Here is a 22,281-nt window from a genome sequence, read left to right on the forward strand (position 1 = left end):
GTTACTGATTGATGCAAGAGTATAAAAGCCTGTCACTCTTCATAGTTCTGGACAACTTATAAAAAACATTCTAGTTCTCGAGCTTTCCAGGTATGATTGCTAATGCCTTTGTTAGATATGCACCACAATTCACCTTTCTTTACTCCCCAGTTCAGGTGTTGATCCCGAAAACACCAGCCCATGAACTATGTGTAGATCGCTGTCTTGGAGTCTGCCTTCTGGGGAACATAAGTGAACTTTTCTGTAGTGTTTTCTTTTTTAATGTATTTTGTGCTTTATTAGAATTATAGTCATTCATTCAGTCAACAAAAATTGCATGCCCATGTATTAGTCAGAAATGAATTGTGAAAAACAGAAACTACTTTATTTTCAACAAAAATGGATTTAATATAAGGAATTGGGTTTTTCCAAGCGACTGGAATGGCTGGGCCTCTGTAACTGACTGCCATATCTGCCACAATCAAAAAGATAGTAATCAAATCATCATGTTGTACACCTTAACTATATACACTTTTTTTTTAATTTTCAAAGAGAGGTGATAGAGAACCAGAAAGATTGTTTAATTGAGGAGTAGAGATCTTAGTACTTCAACTGCAATTCCAAGATGGAGATCCGAGAGCAACTTCTATAACCCTAGGTTCCAAAACCTCATCAGACCTGAAAGATTTGCACCAGCAAAATGGATGCCTTGTACAAGCAAGCTCTGCTTCGTTCTGCATTTAACATAATTCCACATTTGAATAAATGCATGCAGATGATGAACTTACCTGGAATCTGTTCTGGAAAAGGTTATTTTTCAGTTTGTGGCACAGGAAGTCACCCCAGAACGAAGTTTAGAAAGACGAAGCATGAGCCAGACTATCTACCACACATAGCCTTTGGCTTCACCAGGCTTACATTTTAGACAAAATGTAAGACAAAAAATAAATGGATATGGCAGACAATAACAGTCTCAGATGGTTTTATTAGAAGATCAGCAAACCTTAATAATTAAAACATTTTAGGTTTGCAAGCAGTCAACACAAGGAATTTTTTTTGCAAAAAAAAGGGTTTTATTACCTTGACTATAAATTATAATTATTATTTATAAAAGCTATATAAGTGACCATCTTTAAAGTCTCAAAAAGGCAAATACAAATAAAGCACAGAAAATTAATTGAATTGAAAAAAAGTTCTGGCATAGTTCTTCCACATCAAATGTTTAGTGTATCTACAATAATAGATCAGCGCAAAGGTATATCTGCAGGTTCTAAAAGTAAAAGTAAGTTAAGTTGGCAAATACCATATTCCTCAACGAATAAGAAGGCTGATCAAAGATAAAATGTTGGATAGTTTTATCAAGCAGGCCACCTTACAGGATAATTTTCCAGGGTAGCAACTCTACACATAGAACTGAACTGTTTGTGATTATTCTAGAGCCAGTACATTTATTTGCACAGTTTTAAAACAAAAATGTAACAAGTAATTATACATTAGGATTGGTGGGAATACCAGGTATTATTTCAGAACTGTCACTATGTATTCCTTCTTGTCTGACACAATCAGTACAGATCCAGGCTTGCTGTGTTTAAAACGATTCCCTTCCTTTTGTTGACCAGCTTCTTTAATGGTGTGCTGTTCTTGAATCTGGGTGTAGATAGATTTTGGTAGATATCGGTGATGAGCAACGTGTTTTATATGAGGATGGTGTTGAAGTTTCTCCTTCAACTTCTGGCTATACCCTTTGGCTGCTTCTTCTCGTGAAGTAAGCACATCCAGTTTTTCAGAAGCATTAGCCTTCCACAGACAAATGTCCATTTCATCAGATCCACACGTAATACATTTGCTGTTAGAAGTCTATTTTATACAGAGAACATGTTGCATTCTCTTTGCATGATAGACTAACCCATTTCTTTTTTTGCCAATAGGAAAGATTCAAATCGATTCATCAAAACTAGCAGACACCAACTCTTTCCCAGTGGGAGAATAATGTACATTAAGCACTGCAGATACAGATCCACACGTACCATTACAAGAGTGTATAGTGGATGCTTCTGAAATGTATAGAAGTTGTAATCTTCATTTGCTGCAGTAAAAATGAAAGCTTCCATAGGGTTCCAACAAATTGTATTTGTTCCCATACCTAAGATGACATTTTTCAGAGGAGTGTCTTGCCTCATATCATATAGTACTATATTCCTGTCAGAAGCACAACTGCCCAAGAGAAATGTGTCAGTTGGATTAAGTTTAACACTACTGTCAAATCCCTAGATCATCGAACATATAGGATTGGTTCTTTGTTCATCCCAAATGTCTACTTGGTGTCCACATGTGGCAAAAACAGCTTCTTTCCAGTGATGAGCAATTCCTGTATACACTCTCTTTCCTAATGTTGTATGCAGTGGTTCCTCCTCTTCTCCGTAGCCCAGTCCATCCATTTTCTACTGCTGCACAGTTTTGTCATCACCAACAGTTAAAAAAAAAAGTCCCACAAAAACAAGTATGTATTCCTTATACAAAACTCTCATGTGCTTGTATTGTATGGATACTTTTTCATTTAGTTGAGTTCCAAATTCTAATCTCTCAATCACATGCCCCAGGAAGGACAGTAGCCAGGCTCTTTGGATGCTTTGCCAAACAATTGACTTTATCTCTGTAAGGAAGCGAGAAATAGTTTTGCCGATACCCATCCCAGTTTGGTAACATTTAAAGCTCTTACCTTTCTCATGGGACCTCAAAGGATGTAAGGTAGGATTATAGTTTCTTGTAACTGGCTATGTAGATCCAAATCTTCCTTCCTGAAAGATCTGAATCCTTAATTACTCTGCCTTTTCTGGTTCCAGTAGTTTTCCATTAATCTTTACTGTTGGCATGGGAATTGTAAAAAGAACCTCAGAAGATCTCCTGGGTTCCAAACACAGTCCTCCTTGCTTCCACCATAGAAGAAACCAATTTCCCCTGGCATTTGGCATCCATCAGTCTGTTCCTTATAGGAATTTATATAATAGTGCCAATGTGATGCAGTTATTGAAATATACCATTTGGCAGTGGTTGCATGACTTATTTTGAGATCCAGAAGGACAGTGTGCAACTTTAGATATGCTACCTCTTTCAAAAGAATTCTACTGGACTCAGGAAAAATGATCAGTTAAGTTTGAAGAATTCATGTTGTGAAAATCAAACTAGATTAGGGCTTGACCTAACTCACACTCTCCAGATTTTAGATGTGAAAACGTTAACATTGAAGAGTACAAAATATAGATTATTCTATTCAAGAGCTTCGTATTTTGGCTAAAAAAAAAAAAAAAGGGAAAGAATCTCTTTTGGCTGAGTGAACCTGAGAAAATAATACAAAATTGGTTATAAAACACTGATGCTCAAAATCTAGTAAAAGTGGGGCACCTAGGTGGCTCAGTTGGTTAAGCATCTAACTCTTGATTTCGGATCAGGCAGGTCATGATCTCACAATCATGAAATTGAGCTGTGCGTTGGACTCTGTGCTGGGTGTGGAGCCTGCTTAAGAGTCTCTCTCCCTCTCTGCCCCTCCCCTGCTTGCTCGTGTGCATGATCTCTGTCTCTCTCAAAGAAAGAAAGAAAGAAAGAAAGAAAGAAAGAAAGAAAGAAAGAAAGAAAGAAAGACGATGAACTCATTATATTCCAGACATACAGAAATGTACACATGTATGCCTATACAAAATACCTCACAAATATCAGCTCTCTCACAAACCTTTTGAACTCCTGAGATCTCCAAAAGTCCTTGAGTCTTGGCTTGAAAAGTTGTAGTCTACAATGGCATGCTCTCTTAAGTTTTTGAGGATTTTGAGTTTTCAGTTCTCAAAAAGTGGTAATATGTGCACATGCATGACACACATATAGCGTGTATGTATACTTGTATCATGTACATGTATATGTACATATATATAATAATATATACATATATACATATATAATACATATAAAACATATACATACATACATATAATACATATGTATATATATAATGCATATATTACATATAATGCATGTAATGCATGTAATACATATGCATATAATACATATGCATATAATGCATATAATACATAAAACACACACATAATAATACATACATATAATACATATATAATGTATATAATACATACATACATACATAATACATATAATACATATACACATATGCACACAAATGAAATATTTTCTACTAAATATCATGCTGGCAAAGCAGTGTAGCCTAAGTCAGTTGTCTCAAAAATTGTTACTATGCATCCCCCATCAGTAAAACATTTTTGAGAATGTTCTACTACACAGTTTCCTAGAGGCTAGAAAATTGCTCCATTTGTTTCTCTGTTTACCTCTATTACCTACTAATAAAATAGAAGCAGATTACCTAATACCAAGTGAGTAGTGGTGTGATGCTGAACGAGTCATGGATCTTTCTTAGACTTCGTGTCTTCATCTATAAATTTCTTTTGTAATTTGATTTATCTTGTTCAGTGCTAAGATTATGCAGTTGTTTCAGATGCTGCTACAATATGGGATTGTATTTATTGAATCATTTTTGATAGACACAGACAGTGTATGGATAAGAGCAGGTCCTGCTATACATTATGCCTCAACAATATGAAATACTAAACCAGAATAAAAGGGAAATTTCTTATGCCCTAATTTCAACTCACAATATGAATTAATGTGCTTCACTTTAGGAATACATATAACCTCTTCAACGCATGATAATGAAGCCATCATGGGGTCTACAACCTGAGTCCCAGGGCTCTCAGAGCAGCATGAAGAGTGATAATGCCCCATAGGACCTGGTCTGTTTGTCTTTTATTTACCCTAAATTTGCTAATGGGGTGGATAAGGGACTGAAATAGAATGGCTGTGGCTAAATGTGCAGAGGCCTCAAAGACACTGATTGGCCAGGAAAGTATTAATAATCAGAGTAACCATAATAAAGTTAGCTCAGGACATGAGTAATAGTGTGCAAAGCTAAAGAATATCTGTTTCTGCATCTAGGGAGTAGATTTAGAAAACTTGGTTTATTTTATTATATTATGGGATAGAGTGCTTAAAACCTAAATGCTAGTCACCAATTCAAAGGGAGGATGCTGGAATGAGGAACAATATGACATTTGATAACAGGGCAGGGTGTTTAAGAGGGAGGCAGCACTGGTGGCTTTATAATTTGCTGTTTCATTTCTGTGTTTGGCTTCTGCTGTAACCAGCTGGCATGAAGGAACTCTCTGGTGTTTTGAATCAAGAAGGAAATAAAACACACACAGGCTTCACTACAGATAACCTGAACATTTTGAATTTGGTTTATGGCAAGAGAAATGTGTACTTTGGCTTTATTTTTTAATAGTGGTGGTATGTTGGCTGAATTGATCTCCTTTATGACTCGAGAATTTGTGCAATGGTGCTTGGATTTAAAAAAAGGTAAAATATACCTATGGAAGAAAATTTTTGTCTCATCTGAAAACAATTGACATCTACGAACAATGGCTGCTTAATGAGAAAATATCTATTGGCAAGTAATAGAAATTGTTGAATTTTGATTGTAAGATTAAGCAATGTTTTTTCCTCTTAGCCTCACCTTGATCTGTTTAGATTGGGTTGGATTTGTTACTTGAATTTAGTCATTGTTATATAATTATGAAAAAAAAATTTATGCCGTTTGTCTTTGAAGTGATCTCTGCTTTTTATGTAAATTTTCTATGAATGTGTAATGTATAACAAATATATATATGTACGATCTTAAGTGTACTTCTCAATTATTTTTATATATTACTCACTCCTTTGTAACAATCACCCAGATCAAGATAATATTTCTAAAAGCTTCCCTTGTACTCTCCTAGCCACCATGCTCCTCCCACCTCCCCAAAGAGAACAGCTATTTTGACTTCCATCACACAGATTGGTTTTGCCTGTTGGAGACATTTATATAAATGTAATTATATAGTGTTTTTGTGTATGTGTCTGGTTTCTTTCACTCAGTGTTATGTCTGTGAGACTATCCATATGGTTGTTTGTAGAATTAGATTACTCATGGTCGTTGTGTAGTATTCCATTTAGAATATCAATATTCTAAAATTATGTATGTTCTTCTATTCATGGATACTTGGGTTGTTTCCAGTATTTCACTATATAAGATAATGATATTATTAATTTTTTGACATGTCTTTCAGTGATATATATTCAAATTTTCTATATTTAATAGTGTATTTGTTGTGTCATAAGATATTGTTATGTTTTGATTTAGGAGATATACTGCTAGACAGCTTTACAAAGAGATTATACTTATTCATACTCTCACTGGCAGTACTTGCCTCCAAAGTTTCTGGTAGATGTATAGTAATGTTGTGTGTGTGTGTGTGTGTGTGTGTGTGTGTGTGTGTGTGTTATGTAATTTTTTAAAGAGACATTAATTTATTTAGAGCAGTTTTAGTTCACAGCAAACCAAGAGGAAAGTACAGAGATTTCCCACGTACCTCCTATCCCCACACATGCATGGTCTCCCCTGTTATCAACATTTTTCACCAGCGGTACATTTATTATTATTGACAACTTGCAGCAACACATCATAATCACCCAAAGGTCATAGTTTACATTAAAGTTTCCTCTTCCTGTTGTACATTCTGTGGGTTTGGACAAATGTGTAAAGACATGTATCCATCATTATAATATGATGCAGGGTATTTTCATTGCCCTAAAAGTCCTCTGTGTTCTATTTATACTAATCCTGCCCACAATGACCCAATTATCTTTTTACTCTTTCCACATTTTTTTCTTTTCCAGAGTATCATATAGTTGGAATAATAGAGAATGTAATCTTTTCACATTGGCTTTTTTCACTTATTATTCATTTAAGTTTCCTGCATATCTGTTCATGGCTTGATAGATCATTTCTTATTAGAACTGAATAATATTCTATTATTTGTAATGTAGAATTCTATAATTTTCTGTTGTGTTCCAGTTTATGAATTCATTCACCTACAGAGGACATATTGGTTGCTTTCAAATTTTGGCCATTATGGATAAAGCTGACAAAACATGTGTGTGGACAGATTTTTTTGTGTGGACGTAAGTTCTCAACTCCTTTGGGTAATAACCAAGGAGAGTGATTGCTGGATCATCTAGTGAGAATATGTTAGTTTGTGTGAAGCCACCAAACTGTCTTCTAAAGTGTCCGTACCATTCTGCATTTTCACCAGCAATGAATAAAAATTCCCATTGCTCCACAGTCTTGCCAACAGCTGGTGTTGTCAGTGTTCCAAATTTTGTCCATTGTCCGTTCTAATAGGTGTCTCTAATGGTATCTCACTGTAATTTTAATTTGCACTTTTTGGTGATCTATTATGTAGAACATCTTTTTATATGTTTACTTACTATCTGCATATCTTCTTTGGAGAAGTGTCTGTTTAGATCTTTGGCCCAATTTTTAAATGAATGGTTCATTTTATTACTTTTGGGTTTTAAGAGTACTTTGTATATTATGGATAACAGCCCAGATGTATCAGATGTGTCTTTGCAAATATTTTCTCCCAGTCTGTGGCTTGTATTCTTATTCTCTTGACGTGGCTTTTCACAAAAGTTGTAATTTTGATGAAGTCCGACTTATCAATTATTTCTTTTGTGGATTGTGGATTCTGTTGTATCTAAAAAGTAATCATCACATCCAAGGTCACCATGCAGGTTTTGTCCTATGTTATCCTCTAGGAATTTTATAGTTTTTAATTTTATGATCCAGTTTGAATTAATTTTTGTGAAGAGCATAATGCCTGTCTAGATTATCTAGGTTCATTTTTTTGGTGAATCTAGATTTATTATTCATCAATATGTGGATGTTCAATTGTTCCAGTAACCTCTGGTGAAAAGAGTATCTTTGATCTACTTTATTGCATTTTCTCTTTTGTAAAAATCAATTGACTATATTTGCAGTGGCTATTTCTGATTTTGCTATCTGGTTCCATTGATCTATTTCTCTGTTCTTTTACCAATATCGCATTGTCCTGATTATTGTAGTTTTACAGTTCTTCCTCAATATTATATTGGCTATTCTGGCTCATTTGCTTCTCCATCTAAACTTTTTTTTTTTTTAATTTTTTTTTTTAACATTTATTTACTTTTGAGACAGAGAGAGACAGAGCATGAACGGGGGAGGGGCAGAGAGAGAGGGAGACACAGAATCGGAAGCAGGCTCCAGGCTCTGAGCCATCAGCCCATAGCCCGACGCGGGGCTCGAACCCACGGACCGCGCGATCGTGACCTGAGCCGAAGTCGGACGCTCAATCGACTGAGCCACCCAGGTGCCCCTTGTCTGCTTTTTTCTATGGGGTCATCTATCTATATTTCTTGAGTTGTAGAAGATTTTTTATATAGCCTGTTTATTTTTCCTATACATTATATAGTATATATGTAACATGTATTATGTTTATTTTTCATATACACCATGCATATTATCTATATACATAATATATACATTTTATATAAATTATATATAGAATATATATTATATATATTACATATACTATAACTTTTCATTCTGCCTTGTAAACTCTTCATGGAATATTTTGATAAATATGAAATCTTAATTTCTATGAGGCACAAATTATTAGTGTTATCTTTGGCTAGTACATTTTGTTTCCTCTTTAAGGACTTTAAATTACTACTTTGGCTATGAAAGTATTCACATATATTACCTCCTACAACCTTTATTGTTTTGTAATTCACATTATTTAGATCTACACTTAATATGGAATAAATTTTGGTTGTATTCAGGACATACAGATTAAAATTTATTAACCTAAATTTTCCCCCCACTGCAATGCAATGTCACTTTTATAATATCTGTGGTTGCTTATATGACTCTGTTTCTGGAGTCTTTATTATATGCCATTGGTCAGTTTTTCTATTCTTGTGTCAATATCATAAAATCTTACTGTGATTTCTTGGTAAGTATTGATATATGGTAATTTAAATACTTTGACTTTATTTTCATTCAAGATTGCCTTGCCTCATCTTGACCTTTCTGCATTTTCATTAGAATTTTAAAATAAACTAATCAATGTCAATAAAAATAAAGTTTTGATTTTAATTGGTATTCAATTGAATTGAATTGAAGTTGGGAAATAATTGATACATTTACAATCTTTAGTAAATTTTTTCATTTATTTACCTCTTCTTCAATTTTCGTAAGCAATATTTTTAAATTTTATGTGCAAAGACTTTGCAAAATTTTTATTAGGTAAATATATCAAAATTTTATGTGCTTGATGCTAAATTAATGCACTTTAAAAATTTTTATTTTCTAATTGCTTATATCCAGCAGTCATGCTAAATTTACTTACTAATTCTAACACTTTATGAATGCTTTGGATATTTTGTGTGCACAGTGATGCCATTTATAAACAAAATCCATTTATTCTTTTCCAAACTTTATAATATTTATTTATTTTGATAATATTATTGCACAGGCTGGGGCATCCAGTGCAAAGTTGAATAAAAGTGATGATATCAGACTTTCTTATCTCATTCCCAGTCTTGATGGGAAATTTTTGATATGTCTTTATTAAATATAATGTATGGTGTAGACATTTGTAGATACCCTTTACCAGATTAAGATTTTCCTCCATTTTTAGTTTGTTAAAAGTTTTTATCATGAAAGAATACTGACTTTTATCAAAAGTTTTTCCTGTATCTATTGATATAATTATGCCATTTTCCCCTTTTATTCTGTCAATGTGATGAATTAGATTGATTGCATTCTGAATGTTAAACTTCTCTTACAGACCTAAAATAAACCCTACCGAATGTTGTTACATTATTTGTTTTATGGTTTGATTTGCTCACATTTCTTTTAGAAATTTTCAACTATATTTTCCAAAGAAATTTATCTGTAATTTTCCTTTCTCTTAATGCCAATTTAAAATTTAAAATTTCAGAGTGAAGTCTGTGCTGACCCCATAATGTGAGCTGTGGGTCCTTGTTTTTCTCTTTTGTGAAAGTATTTAGAATTATTTATTCCTAAATATGTGGAAGAATTCAATAATGAAGCCATCTGGGCCAGATTTTGAAATGTGATTTTTTAATATGAAAACTTTAAAAAATATATTCAATTGCTTGGGTAGATAATGGGATAATCTGAATTTTTCCTGTCAGCTTTGATATACTTTTATTATTTCCCCCACCCTAGGGAATGTTTTTTCATTTCATTTAAAAGAAAGAAAAAAATAACTTAGGACCCTATTTCATTATACAAAGCAAAACACTTTTATAAATTTCATCAGTTACATCAAATATATTAACTATTATACAATATTATTAGGATATTTTACCAATAAGTAAACCTTTATACACCTCTTTAATCAAATGGCTTTGTTTCCCAATGAGATATTAGATTAATTAAAATAAGAATATGTTTTTTATAAACATTATTGGTAACCCATGTCCTCCACATTTCAAAAATTGTAAAAGCTACATAGTTCCAACAAAGCCCAGTATTTTTAATTGCTATTAGATAGTTTTAAAAGTTCTTTTCTATTTTCTTGATCATACTTCTTTTTAAGGTTAAAGTGCTTGCTATCGTGAAAGATTTCTTAACAATTGGAAGTTGAATAATTTAGAAAATTCATGTCTTCATTGTCTATCAATATTTCATAAAATATACGATATCTATTACTTATACTGTAGCCACTGTCTAGAATTTCAGTTTTTTTACATGTGCGTTTATTTTTTCTCAAACATTTAGATAAAAAAAAGCCCACAAAGTTTATAAATTTGGTCTCATTTTTTTAAGATAATTAATACAGATTCCAGTCCCTCCAGAAATATCACCCTAGGTTGTAAAATGCCCTCAGCACTATTTACCTTTCTCTCCTTAGAAATAGGTTCAGAGTAGAGCAAACCACAGGTAAACTCCTAGGGTTTCAGTAGTGATGGTGACATGAGGTGAGGAATAGTAAGGGCAACGTTCAGGATCTAGGTCAAGAATATGAGTGAGGGCCCCACCAATTCAAATTTAGGGTAACTTGTATGAAGTCCAAAGGCAAGGACTACACAGGCTGTCTTTATTAGGAATTTGGTTACACAAGCTCTGGGTCAGCTCCCATTCTTTGTGGCTATCCAGGCAAGCCATCTCACCTATTTAGCGTGGCCGGGTAGACCAAGGAAAGCACCAACAACTGGGTGCTTTTCATTGCTAATCCTGGCCTTGACTCACTCTGTGACCTCTCCTGGTGTGTTTCTTCAGCTGGAAAGTGAAGATAATAATAATGAGGTATTTAACAAGGGGTGTTGTGTGGATTAACAGTTAATAACATGTTTCATAAGACAAGGCAGCATTGAGCTTGTAAATACTAATAGAAAGTTTCTTCACACTACAAAGTAAATTAGTGCTTCTCTTGAAGAAAACCCAATATGCCAGAACATGAACATACAAAGCAGTTGAAATAAGGTGAATTTTTACTTGACAGAAGTAACTTCATTTTTTAAAAGAATACTCCACTGCTTTCCTTTTGATATTTGGTTCATACTTGTGCATTTAAAAGCTTTTATAAAGTTTATCTATACCGATTCTATTACTTTAATATTTAGTACGCAGAATACATGTTTTGACATGATTGAATATGATTTTTTTCTCAAAAATTCAACTAAAAATAAATGTCATATAGTTTGTTACCTATATATAAGTTAACTTCATTTATGTAAGCCTTTTTGTTGCTTTGGTTGTTTCATCATGAAGTTTCTTGTATTACTTAAGGAAATTGTGTTAAATGTAATGAATTTTAATTTATACAAGCTTTCTAGGACTCTGTAACATATCACAACAGGTAATCTATCTTCAATAGCTTAGCACCGAGTCAGCTGTTTGCAGGAAAAATTACATATGCCCACTAAACTAATTCTCCATACAATGCTTTTCATTTCCTTTCTGTTTACTTACTTTGTTAGTCACAAAGATGAGGAAAAGTTACAGATATAAATCTTGAAGATGTAAATGTAAAAGAACTATGAGCTTACTAAAAGAAAATCAAAAGATGATAATTTATAGCTACTAAAAGAGTATAGTTGGTAGAGTGTCTGACTCTTGATTTCTGCTCAAGTCATGATCTCAGATCATGAGATAGAGCTGACCCTTGTAGCTGGGTGGACCCTGCTTAAGATGATCTCTGTTCCTCTCCCTCTGCCACCCCCCATGCCACACACTCTCTCTCTCAAAAAAAAAAAGAAAAATACTTCTTGAATTCTGGAATTATTATTGACATTACCAAGACAAGGTCAAATACAAAGACCAAAAAAATTATGCTGGTAAAGAAATCTTCAAGAAATATTGAACACTATGTTTAGTAGGTATTGTTAAAATAATTTAGAAAACATGAAGTCACTAGGTATTTAGTTGAACTTTTGCTCAGGCTATGATTTAATGTTTTCTCACAGTGCTGTTAAGAATTGTTGTTTTATAAATTTATGGGTATTTTAATGGGAATTTGAGAGGATTTCTGTAATACACATCTTATTTGATCTTTACAAATAATGTACTTCTAACCTCATTAATTCACTTAATACAAGTTTCTTGAGTGATAGGAAGAATAAAATGAGACTCTGACAGTTTATTCATCTTTTTATATTTTACAAAAAATATTTATGAAGCCTTACCCATAGTCTTGAAATTCATTAAAAAATTATACCAAAATAATCATTGAAATGTCTGTCAAGTCCCTCTCACTATGCCATATTGCTTCCTTTTTCTTTTTTTTACCATCTAGATGATCTTTCCTCATCCTTCAATCTTTCTGTTCTACTTCTAACTTCTTGCAAACACCTAGCTCTCCAGGTGTCTTATATATGTATAAGACATATGTATAATATACATATGTATATATATATATATATACACACACACACACACACACACACACACACACACATACAGAGAGAGAGACAGAGAGAGAGACAGACAGACAGAGAGAGAGAAGAGATAATTGGTTTATATTGAGGTGATATGGAACTACTTGTTTATTTTTTGTTGGTTCAGTAAAAATTTCCACCTAAATTAGATATCAGTTTTCTAAAAAAACAACATAAATTCAGATAAACCACAAAATTATGGGCAATCTGTACTGCTTTCATCATATACATGAAAGATTTTTGCAAATAGAAAAGTCTTGGGATCAGATGTTTGCAGAAGAAGGTCCTACCAGAGCCTATATCTACCAGATATAATTTTGAAACTAACTTTCTCTATGAGGTAATTCTTAAACTTTGACTCAAAGTAATATTTCACTTTCATTAGATATTAAGCACAACAGAATAAAGACCTGATCTTATGCACAGCTGTTCTGCTCCACTAGACTCAGAGTCTAATATTTTCAACTTTATTTTGGAATGAGTATATATAAAATTAAGGAGGTAGGAACTATTAGCAGAGAGCCTTCCTCAAGGATCACCACAAAAATTTCATCATTCTGATACTTGGCAAAGGTGGTTGGGGACGTTATTCTCTTTACAAAAATATGAAGTACAGCCCCTGACATAAAAGAATATCTGGCCCAATATGTCAGTAGTGCCAGAGTTAATAGTTGATAAACTCTTATCAAGAGTGAGATACTAATACTTCTTTTATTACTTAATGAAATAAAAATATATATAAAAGCTCTTTTGTGAGCAAAACATATTTCTAGATAATCTTTTTTTTCTATTAGTTTCTGTTCTAACTACAATTGTGGCATAGATATTTGAGGTAGTTTCAGTTATAAGATCACAAATGGACAAATGGCATATGTTGTTAACTTTAATCAGTGGGCATTTTTAGGCTTTGGTTTGATAATTGTCATCATTGAAGTACTACGGAATTAGATAGCATATAATCTAGCATGGTGTCCTCTCATGAAGATCACACTTAACATATGGTCTCCCACACTTACGAGCAATGCAGTGTTTCAAATGTAACTCTTTGAGCTTTAATTACATCTGTAAAATTGTTATAATACCTCACTCATAGAATTCCTGAGTATCAGAGATAATAAAAGTAAAGAACAAAGCACATTAACATATAGCAATCTCCTAAAATATAATTGCCATTATTATTGTTAGTCACTATATAAGTTCCCTCTTCCTGTTATTAGAATTTTACCTGCAGTTTACTAAGACTTCACCAAATGTTCATGCTGTTTTATTATGATATATAAAATCTCAGGAAAAACCTATAGGAATACACCAGGGATATAAAAATCTAATATTAAAAAAACCTAAGTTGTGGCACCCAAATAAATAGCAGATTATTCTCTATAAGAAAATCATGTAAAATGAGAAATTACCACATTTTCTGTTACTTTATCTGCTTTGTATGAGTAGTATATGCCTGCTCCATCATATACTGGTTTCTAAGGGCCATGTGTCTGCAGTTCATGAAACTTGAGCACTAGGTGGCACTCTTGTATCCTTGATTAAATGAACACAATTAAACTTTTCATTGTTTCCAAACAAATTAGGGCTGGTTTTCAAACTTTTAATCAACTAGACTTCATAGGAACCTCTGACACACTATAGCATTGTTTCTGGAAAATATTTAGACATGTAATGTGCATTTAGGATGCCCACTGGGTCTTTGTTGGAAAATTATAGCCTTTAGAATTAGCAGGGATCATTTAGTTTTCTTTTAGACAATATTTGCCTGGGTCTGCTTCTAAAAGGGTCATTCAGGATCTCCCATAAATTATGGGAACAATTTGTGTTGCTTTTATAGTTTTTAAATTATTTTAAATTGGTAAAGAAAACTATAGTAAAATGTCCATACTAAATTATATTTCATAAAAATATACACAGATTAAGTAAAATACCAAAAAATAATATTTACTTGAACAATCATGTTGACTCATTTTATGTAGTCCTTAAACAAATTTTTTCTTAATTTTATAAATGTATTTAGACCTCTTGATTAAAAACAAAAAAAGTGGCATCAATTAAATTTGTAGCAATACACAGGTTTTTGGCTTTCATTTTGTTTTTACATTCAGGCCTACCTATGTTTAGGAATCCATTACTATATCACAAACATGTGCACAGCCCTTATGAAATGCCGGGTAGGGTTTGGATGTATCCACTCTGAGCAGATATTTACCTTGAAGTGATGAGGAGTTTGATGACAAGTAAAATGCAAATACATGTTCTCTTGATAATGTTCTGCCACAGTGAGATACTGGCACAAATACTGCAACTGAGACAATAAATAATATGTATTTTGAAAAATAGACTCCATTTTCTAAATATTTGTCAAATGAATACAATACTTGGAAGTTTCTTTCTGATTTAACAACTAAACAACTTTGATTTGCCTCTCCAAAATCTGTAACAATGTTACCATGTCATAGGAGGAGATACATGCCTTCATTTTCAATAAAATGGAAAAACTGTCTTAGAAGTAAATATTTGACAAAGATGCCCCTCTTTCCTGAAAAATAACTGAGATAGTTGTAAATCATAATTCTATCACAGTGAAAATTCCATCAGAAATGCAAATTTCAACTGGATGTCAAATATGTTCAATGATTCTCTCCATATCAGACAAATTAAAGAATGACAACAGTTGTTACATATTATTAGTGATTCAAATTTGATAGCATTTCCTCTTTGCTTAGCTTCTAATCCCACACAGTCTTCTCTTGAGTGGCTCCATGAGAAGAAGAGGTCATGTGGAGTGTAGTTTAAGAGCTTGGACCTTGCCTTTACTAGCTATGTCACCTTGGATAAATTACTTAACCTTAGTCTAATTTCCTCATTTGTGAAATGGAGATAATACATTGTAGGTGTCTTATGGCGAATAATGAATTAATGTTACTAAAATGTATGCAAAAGTGCTCAGTAGGAAAAAAAATCACTTCTCCTGTATGTTTTTTCTTTATTACTCACATATAGCACTTCTGACACTTTTGGCCACCAAATTTGTGTTGGGAGAAACACAAGCAGTACCCTGTGACATGACCAGGGAATCTTAGAATTCAATTCTGTCACCATCAGAAGTTAGCTGAAGTTAGTATCAGATCCCACAAATTATGGCCTCAGTTCCGCAAGACTGCCTTCCCCATTTGAAATGTCAGTTGCAAGTTCCAGGTTGTGACCTGTACTTCTGACCTACTGGCTATGAATTGGGGGTCCCATGACTCCCTTGTCGGGTTCAACAGTTTGCTAGAATGGCTCACAGAACCCAGAGAAACATTTTATTTACTATATTACTATTTTATTATGATAGGATATAATTTAGGAAGAGCCAATAGAAGAGATGCATAGGACAAGGGAAAAGGAAAGGATGTGGCCCTCTGGATAGTCCACTGTCCCCCCTTCTCCATGTGTTCAGCAACATGGAAGCTCTCCAAACATGTGCTTTGGGGATGGACACTTCATTATGTATCCGTAATGTATGCATTATGTATGCATTATGTATGCATATTAACCCCACTTTCTAGCCCCTCTTACCTCTCTGGAGAATGAGGTGTGGGGCTGAAAATCCAAGCTTCTAGATATGGCTTGGTCTGTCTTATGACTGTCTCCCATCTTGGAGCCCATCTAGAGTAGCCTCATTAGAATAAAAGGGATATTCCCCAGGATATTCCTAGGGATTCAGAAGGGTGGTGTCAGGAACCAGGATCAAAGACCAAATATTAGAACAAAAGATGCTTGTAGCTCTTCTCAATTAGGTTACTTCAAGGGTTTTGGAACTCTGCCAGGAACTGGGGGCATGGACCAATTATGTATTTTCTATTATCTTACAAGGTGTATAGATAGTAAGTGCTATATAAATGTTTGTTATTTAAGAAAAAAAATCAGTATTCAATCTTGAATGGGTATTGAAATTACAGAGTAAATTTAAACATTTTCTATTTGTAACTTATTTTTACAGATCAGTGTTTTTTCTCACATATTTAAAAAAAAATATTTTTGAATGTTTATTCATTTTTGAGAGACAGGGACAGAGTGTGAGTGGGGGAGGGTCAGAGAGAGAGGGAGACACAGAACCCAAAGCAGGCTCTAGGCTCTGAGCTCTCAGCACAGAGCCCAACGCAGGGCTCGAACCCATGAACTGTGAGATCATGACCTGAGCCGAAGTCAGACACTTAACCGACTAAGGCACCCAGGTGCCCCTCTTACATATTTCTAACAAATCATTTTGAATATTTGGATTTTTCAGAAAATTAGTAATGTAAAAATAGGGTCCAATCATGGACAAAAGTACAGTCATTTTACATTTGAACCAAGTAAATATGTCACTTATTCATATATGTATAACATTAAAATTAAGTTGTCCAATAAGATGAGCTTCCTAAAATATCACTTTTTATATTGGTAAACATTAAATAACACATTCTCTTTAACTTTCATTCATCAGGTTATAGAAATTCGCATGTGTTAAGTGTTCTATACTCAAATATGCATAAATTGAGGAACAATACACTTAATCCTCGTACTCAGAACTTGCTCTTGTCAAAGATTTCAGACCTTGGACTATACAACACACAGCTTTGAAATTTTTCACATATGAAATATAACTTTTGATAGTGTTGAACTGTAATTTTAGTGTTAAAAATCCTATCTGGTTACCTTGGTTTGAGTTGTATTTTTAAGGTTAGTTTTGTGATTCTTTTACTCAGTTTATATTTAAACTTTAAAATAACAGGATGTGCTTGAATATTCAGAAGTACATTATTATCTGCGCTGGAGTTGGAGTGACTTTTTTTTCCCTCAGAATCTCACCTGTCAATCACACAACAGACCTTTTTCCCCTGTTCTTCTGAGCCAAAACCCACTACTTCTGGGTTGTTTGGCTCTCTGTTAGCCCTCACAAGCTGAAATCCTACACTGAATAAACCATCAATATTTATTTTATAAAGTCTCCTACTTTTATATCAGAAAAGTGGATCATGTGGTGGAGGAGTGAAATCTCAAGAGCACTAATTAAACATCAATAACCCAAACCTACATAGATGCAGTTTTCTAAGTGGCACACTTGTATTGCCTTGAACCCCTTAACATTTCCAGATTCAATACTTCTGAACCTCTTTGTCTGCTCAAATAACCAAGAAGTGCTGATCTATGACAGACTCATCAACAACACTTTAGCTATCATGTGAGTTCTGAATGGTCTGTACAAGAAAACATTAGGCATAGCCCAGTATCTCCTTCAGCCCAAAAGTTCATACAGCTCTCTGGAGCATGTTATCCATATAAAGCCAAAGTATGCAAATAAGCCCACTTTAATGGGCTTCAATAGTTGATTTGGGGTTAGTTTCCCTTACTTCATCATTTCTAAAAGGTACACGTTGAAACACCATGAAATTGAATGAATGTTATGCTCAATTTTGGCTGAAAAGAGATGGTTTACTTAAGGCATGTGGGCCCCAGCTAGATCTCAGTTAGAAGGATATAAAGTACATTAACACCAGACTTGCCCTGGAGGCTAAAACTTAGCTTTTCAGTGAAAGAGAGAGAGAGAGAGAGAGAGAGAGAGAGAGAGTGAGTTTGTATAAGTGTCTAAATCTTTGTTTTTGATTTTGCCAGGTTAAGGAAAACTGTTTACTTGCTACTGCCTGAAATCATAATTTGGTTAAGGTATTTTCATTTAACCCTTAGACAAATTGCTACTTTCAATTATGTAACTTAAGTACCTTATAAATATGTTTTTATAGTGATAATGAGTATCTTGAATATAGTTGACAGTTTCATGAAGAATTTATATCCCTAAATTGAACTAATAACCATGAGTTTGCCCATGTCAGTTGAATAGATAACAGAGTTTGGAGATATATCCTCTGGATATTTATTTAATTTTTAAAATAGCAACGTAAAAATCACATTTTCCATTATATTTTATTTACACTGTTATCTTGTCCTTAGAAAACCATCTTGCTCCCATTTTATATTTTCTATACATTGTCTCTATATACAATATATAGTATATTTTGTAAATATAAATATATATTCTTATTTATAAGGGATAGATAACTTGCCTAAAATGTGTGAATGACAACTTCTCTCATTCTGCTGACAAAGTAGAATGAGCACTCAGAAGTGGGGAAATTTGGTTTCTAATCTCAATATTACTAGAAAGCTGTTCTTTGATCTAGAGCAATTACATGCATCAGGATGACCATCACCATTTATACCTTTGTTCAGGTTTGCTCTGACTGATCTGCCCCTTACATATGTTATCACGCATAAAAATTCTACCCACGTTTCGTGTTTCAGAGTCTGTTCCTCCTTTGATGCTCTTTCCACCTGCTGAGCCAAACTTGATCTCTCTTTTTCAGATTGATAGAATCATAACACATTAATATTAGAAATGTCTTACAAAACGACATAGGTCAACTGCCCAGTTAAAATAGTCATCCATCCAACCACTGTCACAACAGATAATCAGACTCTGCTTGAATACTAGTACTGACAAGGAGTAGTAAATCAGGAGAAATCCTATTTTAATCTCCAGAAAGCTCAACTTTCAGGAACTTCACATTCAGGTTGCCCAAATTCTGTGCAGAGCTGAAAGGAAAGTCAGTACACTGCATAAGTGGAAACATGCAAATATTCAAGCAAAATGTATTTTTCTTTACATTAACAAAACCACTTCAGTCTCCCCAGAGATTTTCTACCTCTAGACCTCAAATATTTCCCTTGTCTGAGAGTGCAAAATATATTGGCTGGTAACCAGATAGGATCTTTGCACTGTAAGGGGACATTTCCTTTCTTTCAGAATGGGAGCAGGGAGGTAAGTAGGGCACCTACCTTAACACACACACACACACACACACACACACACACACACACACACACACACTCTTAAACCTTCTTCCCTACATTAACTTTGCAAAAGTCAGTTCACGTTGTGAAGAGGGATGTGAGAATTAACTTATCTCCTCTGCTTTTATAAACTGTGTATTTAGAAAATAATTTCTTGAGAAATAAGAAAAGATGGAAAATAAATCTTAATTGATGGCAGAAACCCAATAATAAAGAATGCCCCCAACATCTTTTACTAGATAAATCAAACTCACCATGACAAGTTACTGTATTATAGAATAGTTTGCTTTATTTTCAGAATATAACACAAACAGTGGTAAATCCAAGTTGCTACTTTTCCTCAGTTTTGATCAAACATGTGGAAACAGTAAGACAAAACAGAGTCTTTACTTGAATAGATGAAAAGGAAACATATATCTATGTAACAGCCATTGTGAAAAAATTCTCTTCAAATCTAATGATTTTTTGTGTGTCATCACTCAATCCTATGAAAAGCTTCAAGATATTTTTTAGAACTCTTGACTAAACGATTTTTATTTGTCTAATTTTAGTAATTTTAATTAGGTTTTATTTTCCCAAAACTTTATAGAAATAGTGCTGGCTCTGCCAATATGTCTGGTAAATTTGGAGATATTTCCAAAAGAAAATCTGTCTTTAATTTTCATAAGTAAGCATTCCCCTTTGAAAAGGGACTCCTGTCATACAATAAAATTACTTTGCAAGAAAAAAACGAACACATTGGCAAATTAAATCATTACCCAAAACCGTAATGCTGGGAAAAGTCATTGTATGTTATTTTATGTTATTTTATCTTCTTAGAAAGATTTACGTCTGTGATATAAGAGCAAAAAGAAGAAGACATGTCTATAAATTGTAGGAGTCTATAAAAATACAGGTTATCTCTGAGGATTTTAATTTTTAAAAAAATAATTTATGGTGAAAATAATTTTCAGTCATCTAGCACAATAAAAAATGCCCATGCCTTTGTGACCCAGAATTTACATTTTTAGAAAAACTGTCAGATGAGTGCATAAAAACATATGTACAAAAATGTTTATTACAGCATTACTGGTAGAAACAAAAAAGGAATGCTTATAAACTAAATGTCCATCAATAGGGGATAGATAGAACATATTTATAAGATGGGTTATAGCATATCAGTTAAAATAAGAACTAAAATTAATTATCAAAAAATAAATCTCAAAACATAATGATAAAAGAATTATAAAATTATAACATGTTACAAAAACATATGATACATTTATAAAAAAAACAAAAAATACTACATGCTCTTCAATAATACACACATATGTATATATAAATGTATTAAAAAGATTGCAAGTACATATACTCACTTCATGATAATACCTATTTCCAGTGAAGGGGAAGTGACTAGACATAGGGGAAGGGGCTTCAAATTGATCTATAATATATGTTAGTGATTGTATAAAAACAGATAAAACAGTGTGATCACATTATAACACTTAAATTCTGGTTGGTGGATAATTGGTTCTGCATTATATTTTGTTTGAATATTTCTTCATTTTAGAATTTCTGAACCATGACCACAAGATAACCCAGGGAATTAGTTTAGTAAAATGTTAATTATTTAAGTAAAGATAAGCATCCCTTTGTTGATTATTTGGTGTGTTTAACATTAAGCAACCTTTACATAACAAGATTTGAAGCAAAATGTGAACCTGTTCAGATGTGTTAGGATGACAGAACCTTCAAGCCATTTTATCCAGAACTTCTAGATTGAATTCATTTATGAGAGTACTGATTTTAGTGATGAAGCCATACATAGATCCCAGGATTCTTTGAAATTTTGGCTGAAATAAGACAATATCATGAGCTTTTTCTTTCTACGAATATACTATTCTACATCTAGATTCTACTAACTACTTGAAGAAACCGTTATTTTTCAGAAGTTACCAAAAGACCTACTGCTCTTTTTTAAACATTTTTTAATGTTTATTTATTTTTTGAAAGAGAGACTGAGCATGAGCAGAGGAAGGGCAGAGAGAGGGAGACACAGAATCTGAAGCAGGCTCCAGGCTCTGAACTGTTATCACAAAGCCTTTATGCGGGCCTCAAACTCAGAGACTGAAATCATGACTTGAGCTGAAGTCAGACGCTTGACTGACTGAGCCACCCAGGTGCCCCGACCTACTGCTATTTTTAAATGTTTAATAACACTTAACCCTTTTTTTAGTCTATAAATTGAGATTTGGAGTTTCCCCCAAATTTTGGTTTGAAATTGATTGAATTTCACACACGTAAAGGATTTTCCTTCCATGTTGTCCCCCAGGCCCACATGAGAACAGATTAGGCACAATGACAAATGTAGTGCCTCTCTATCCCCCAACTCATAGAGCACTTTCCTTATGTGGAATTACTACCGTGGTCTGTTAAATGGTGATTTCCAGTACCTAGCTCCACCATGGAAGATGAAAAGGCTGTATATCCTTTAGTGAGGATTCAAGTACATTTCTGAGTTTCCACCAATAAGACATTTTT

General features: G+C 33.5%; 1 pseudogene; it reads right to left on the minus strand.

Annotated features, from left to right (window-relative positions):
* Window positions 1–1,497: 1,497 nt before the first annotated feature.
* Window positions 1,498–9,608, minus strand: LOC124507536 (DDB1- and CUL4-associated factor 13-like; annotated as a pseudogene).
* Between the last annotated feature and the right edge of the window lie 12,673 nt (window positions 9,609–22,281).

Source organism: Lynx rufus, unplaced genomic scaffold, assembly GCF_022079265.1.
Source record: "Lynx rufus isolate CCGP_SWC_20201006 ecotype Redwood Valley unplaced genomic scaffold, mLynRuf1.p SCAF_12, whole genome shotgun sequence".
Lineage (NCBI taxonomy): Eukaryota > Metazoa > Chordata > Mammalia > Carnivora > Felidae > Lynx > Lynx rufus.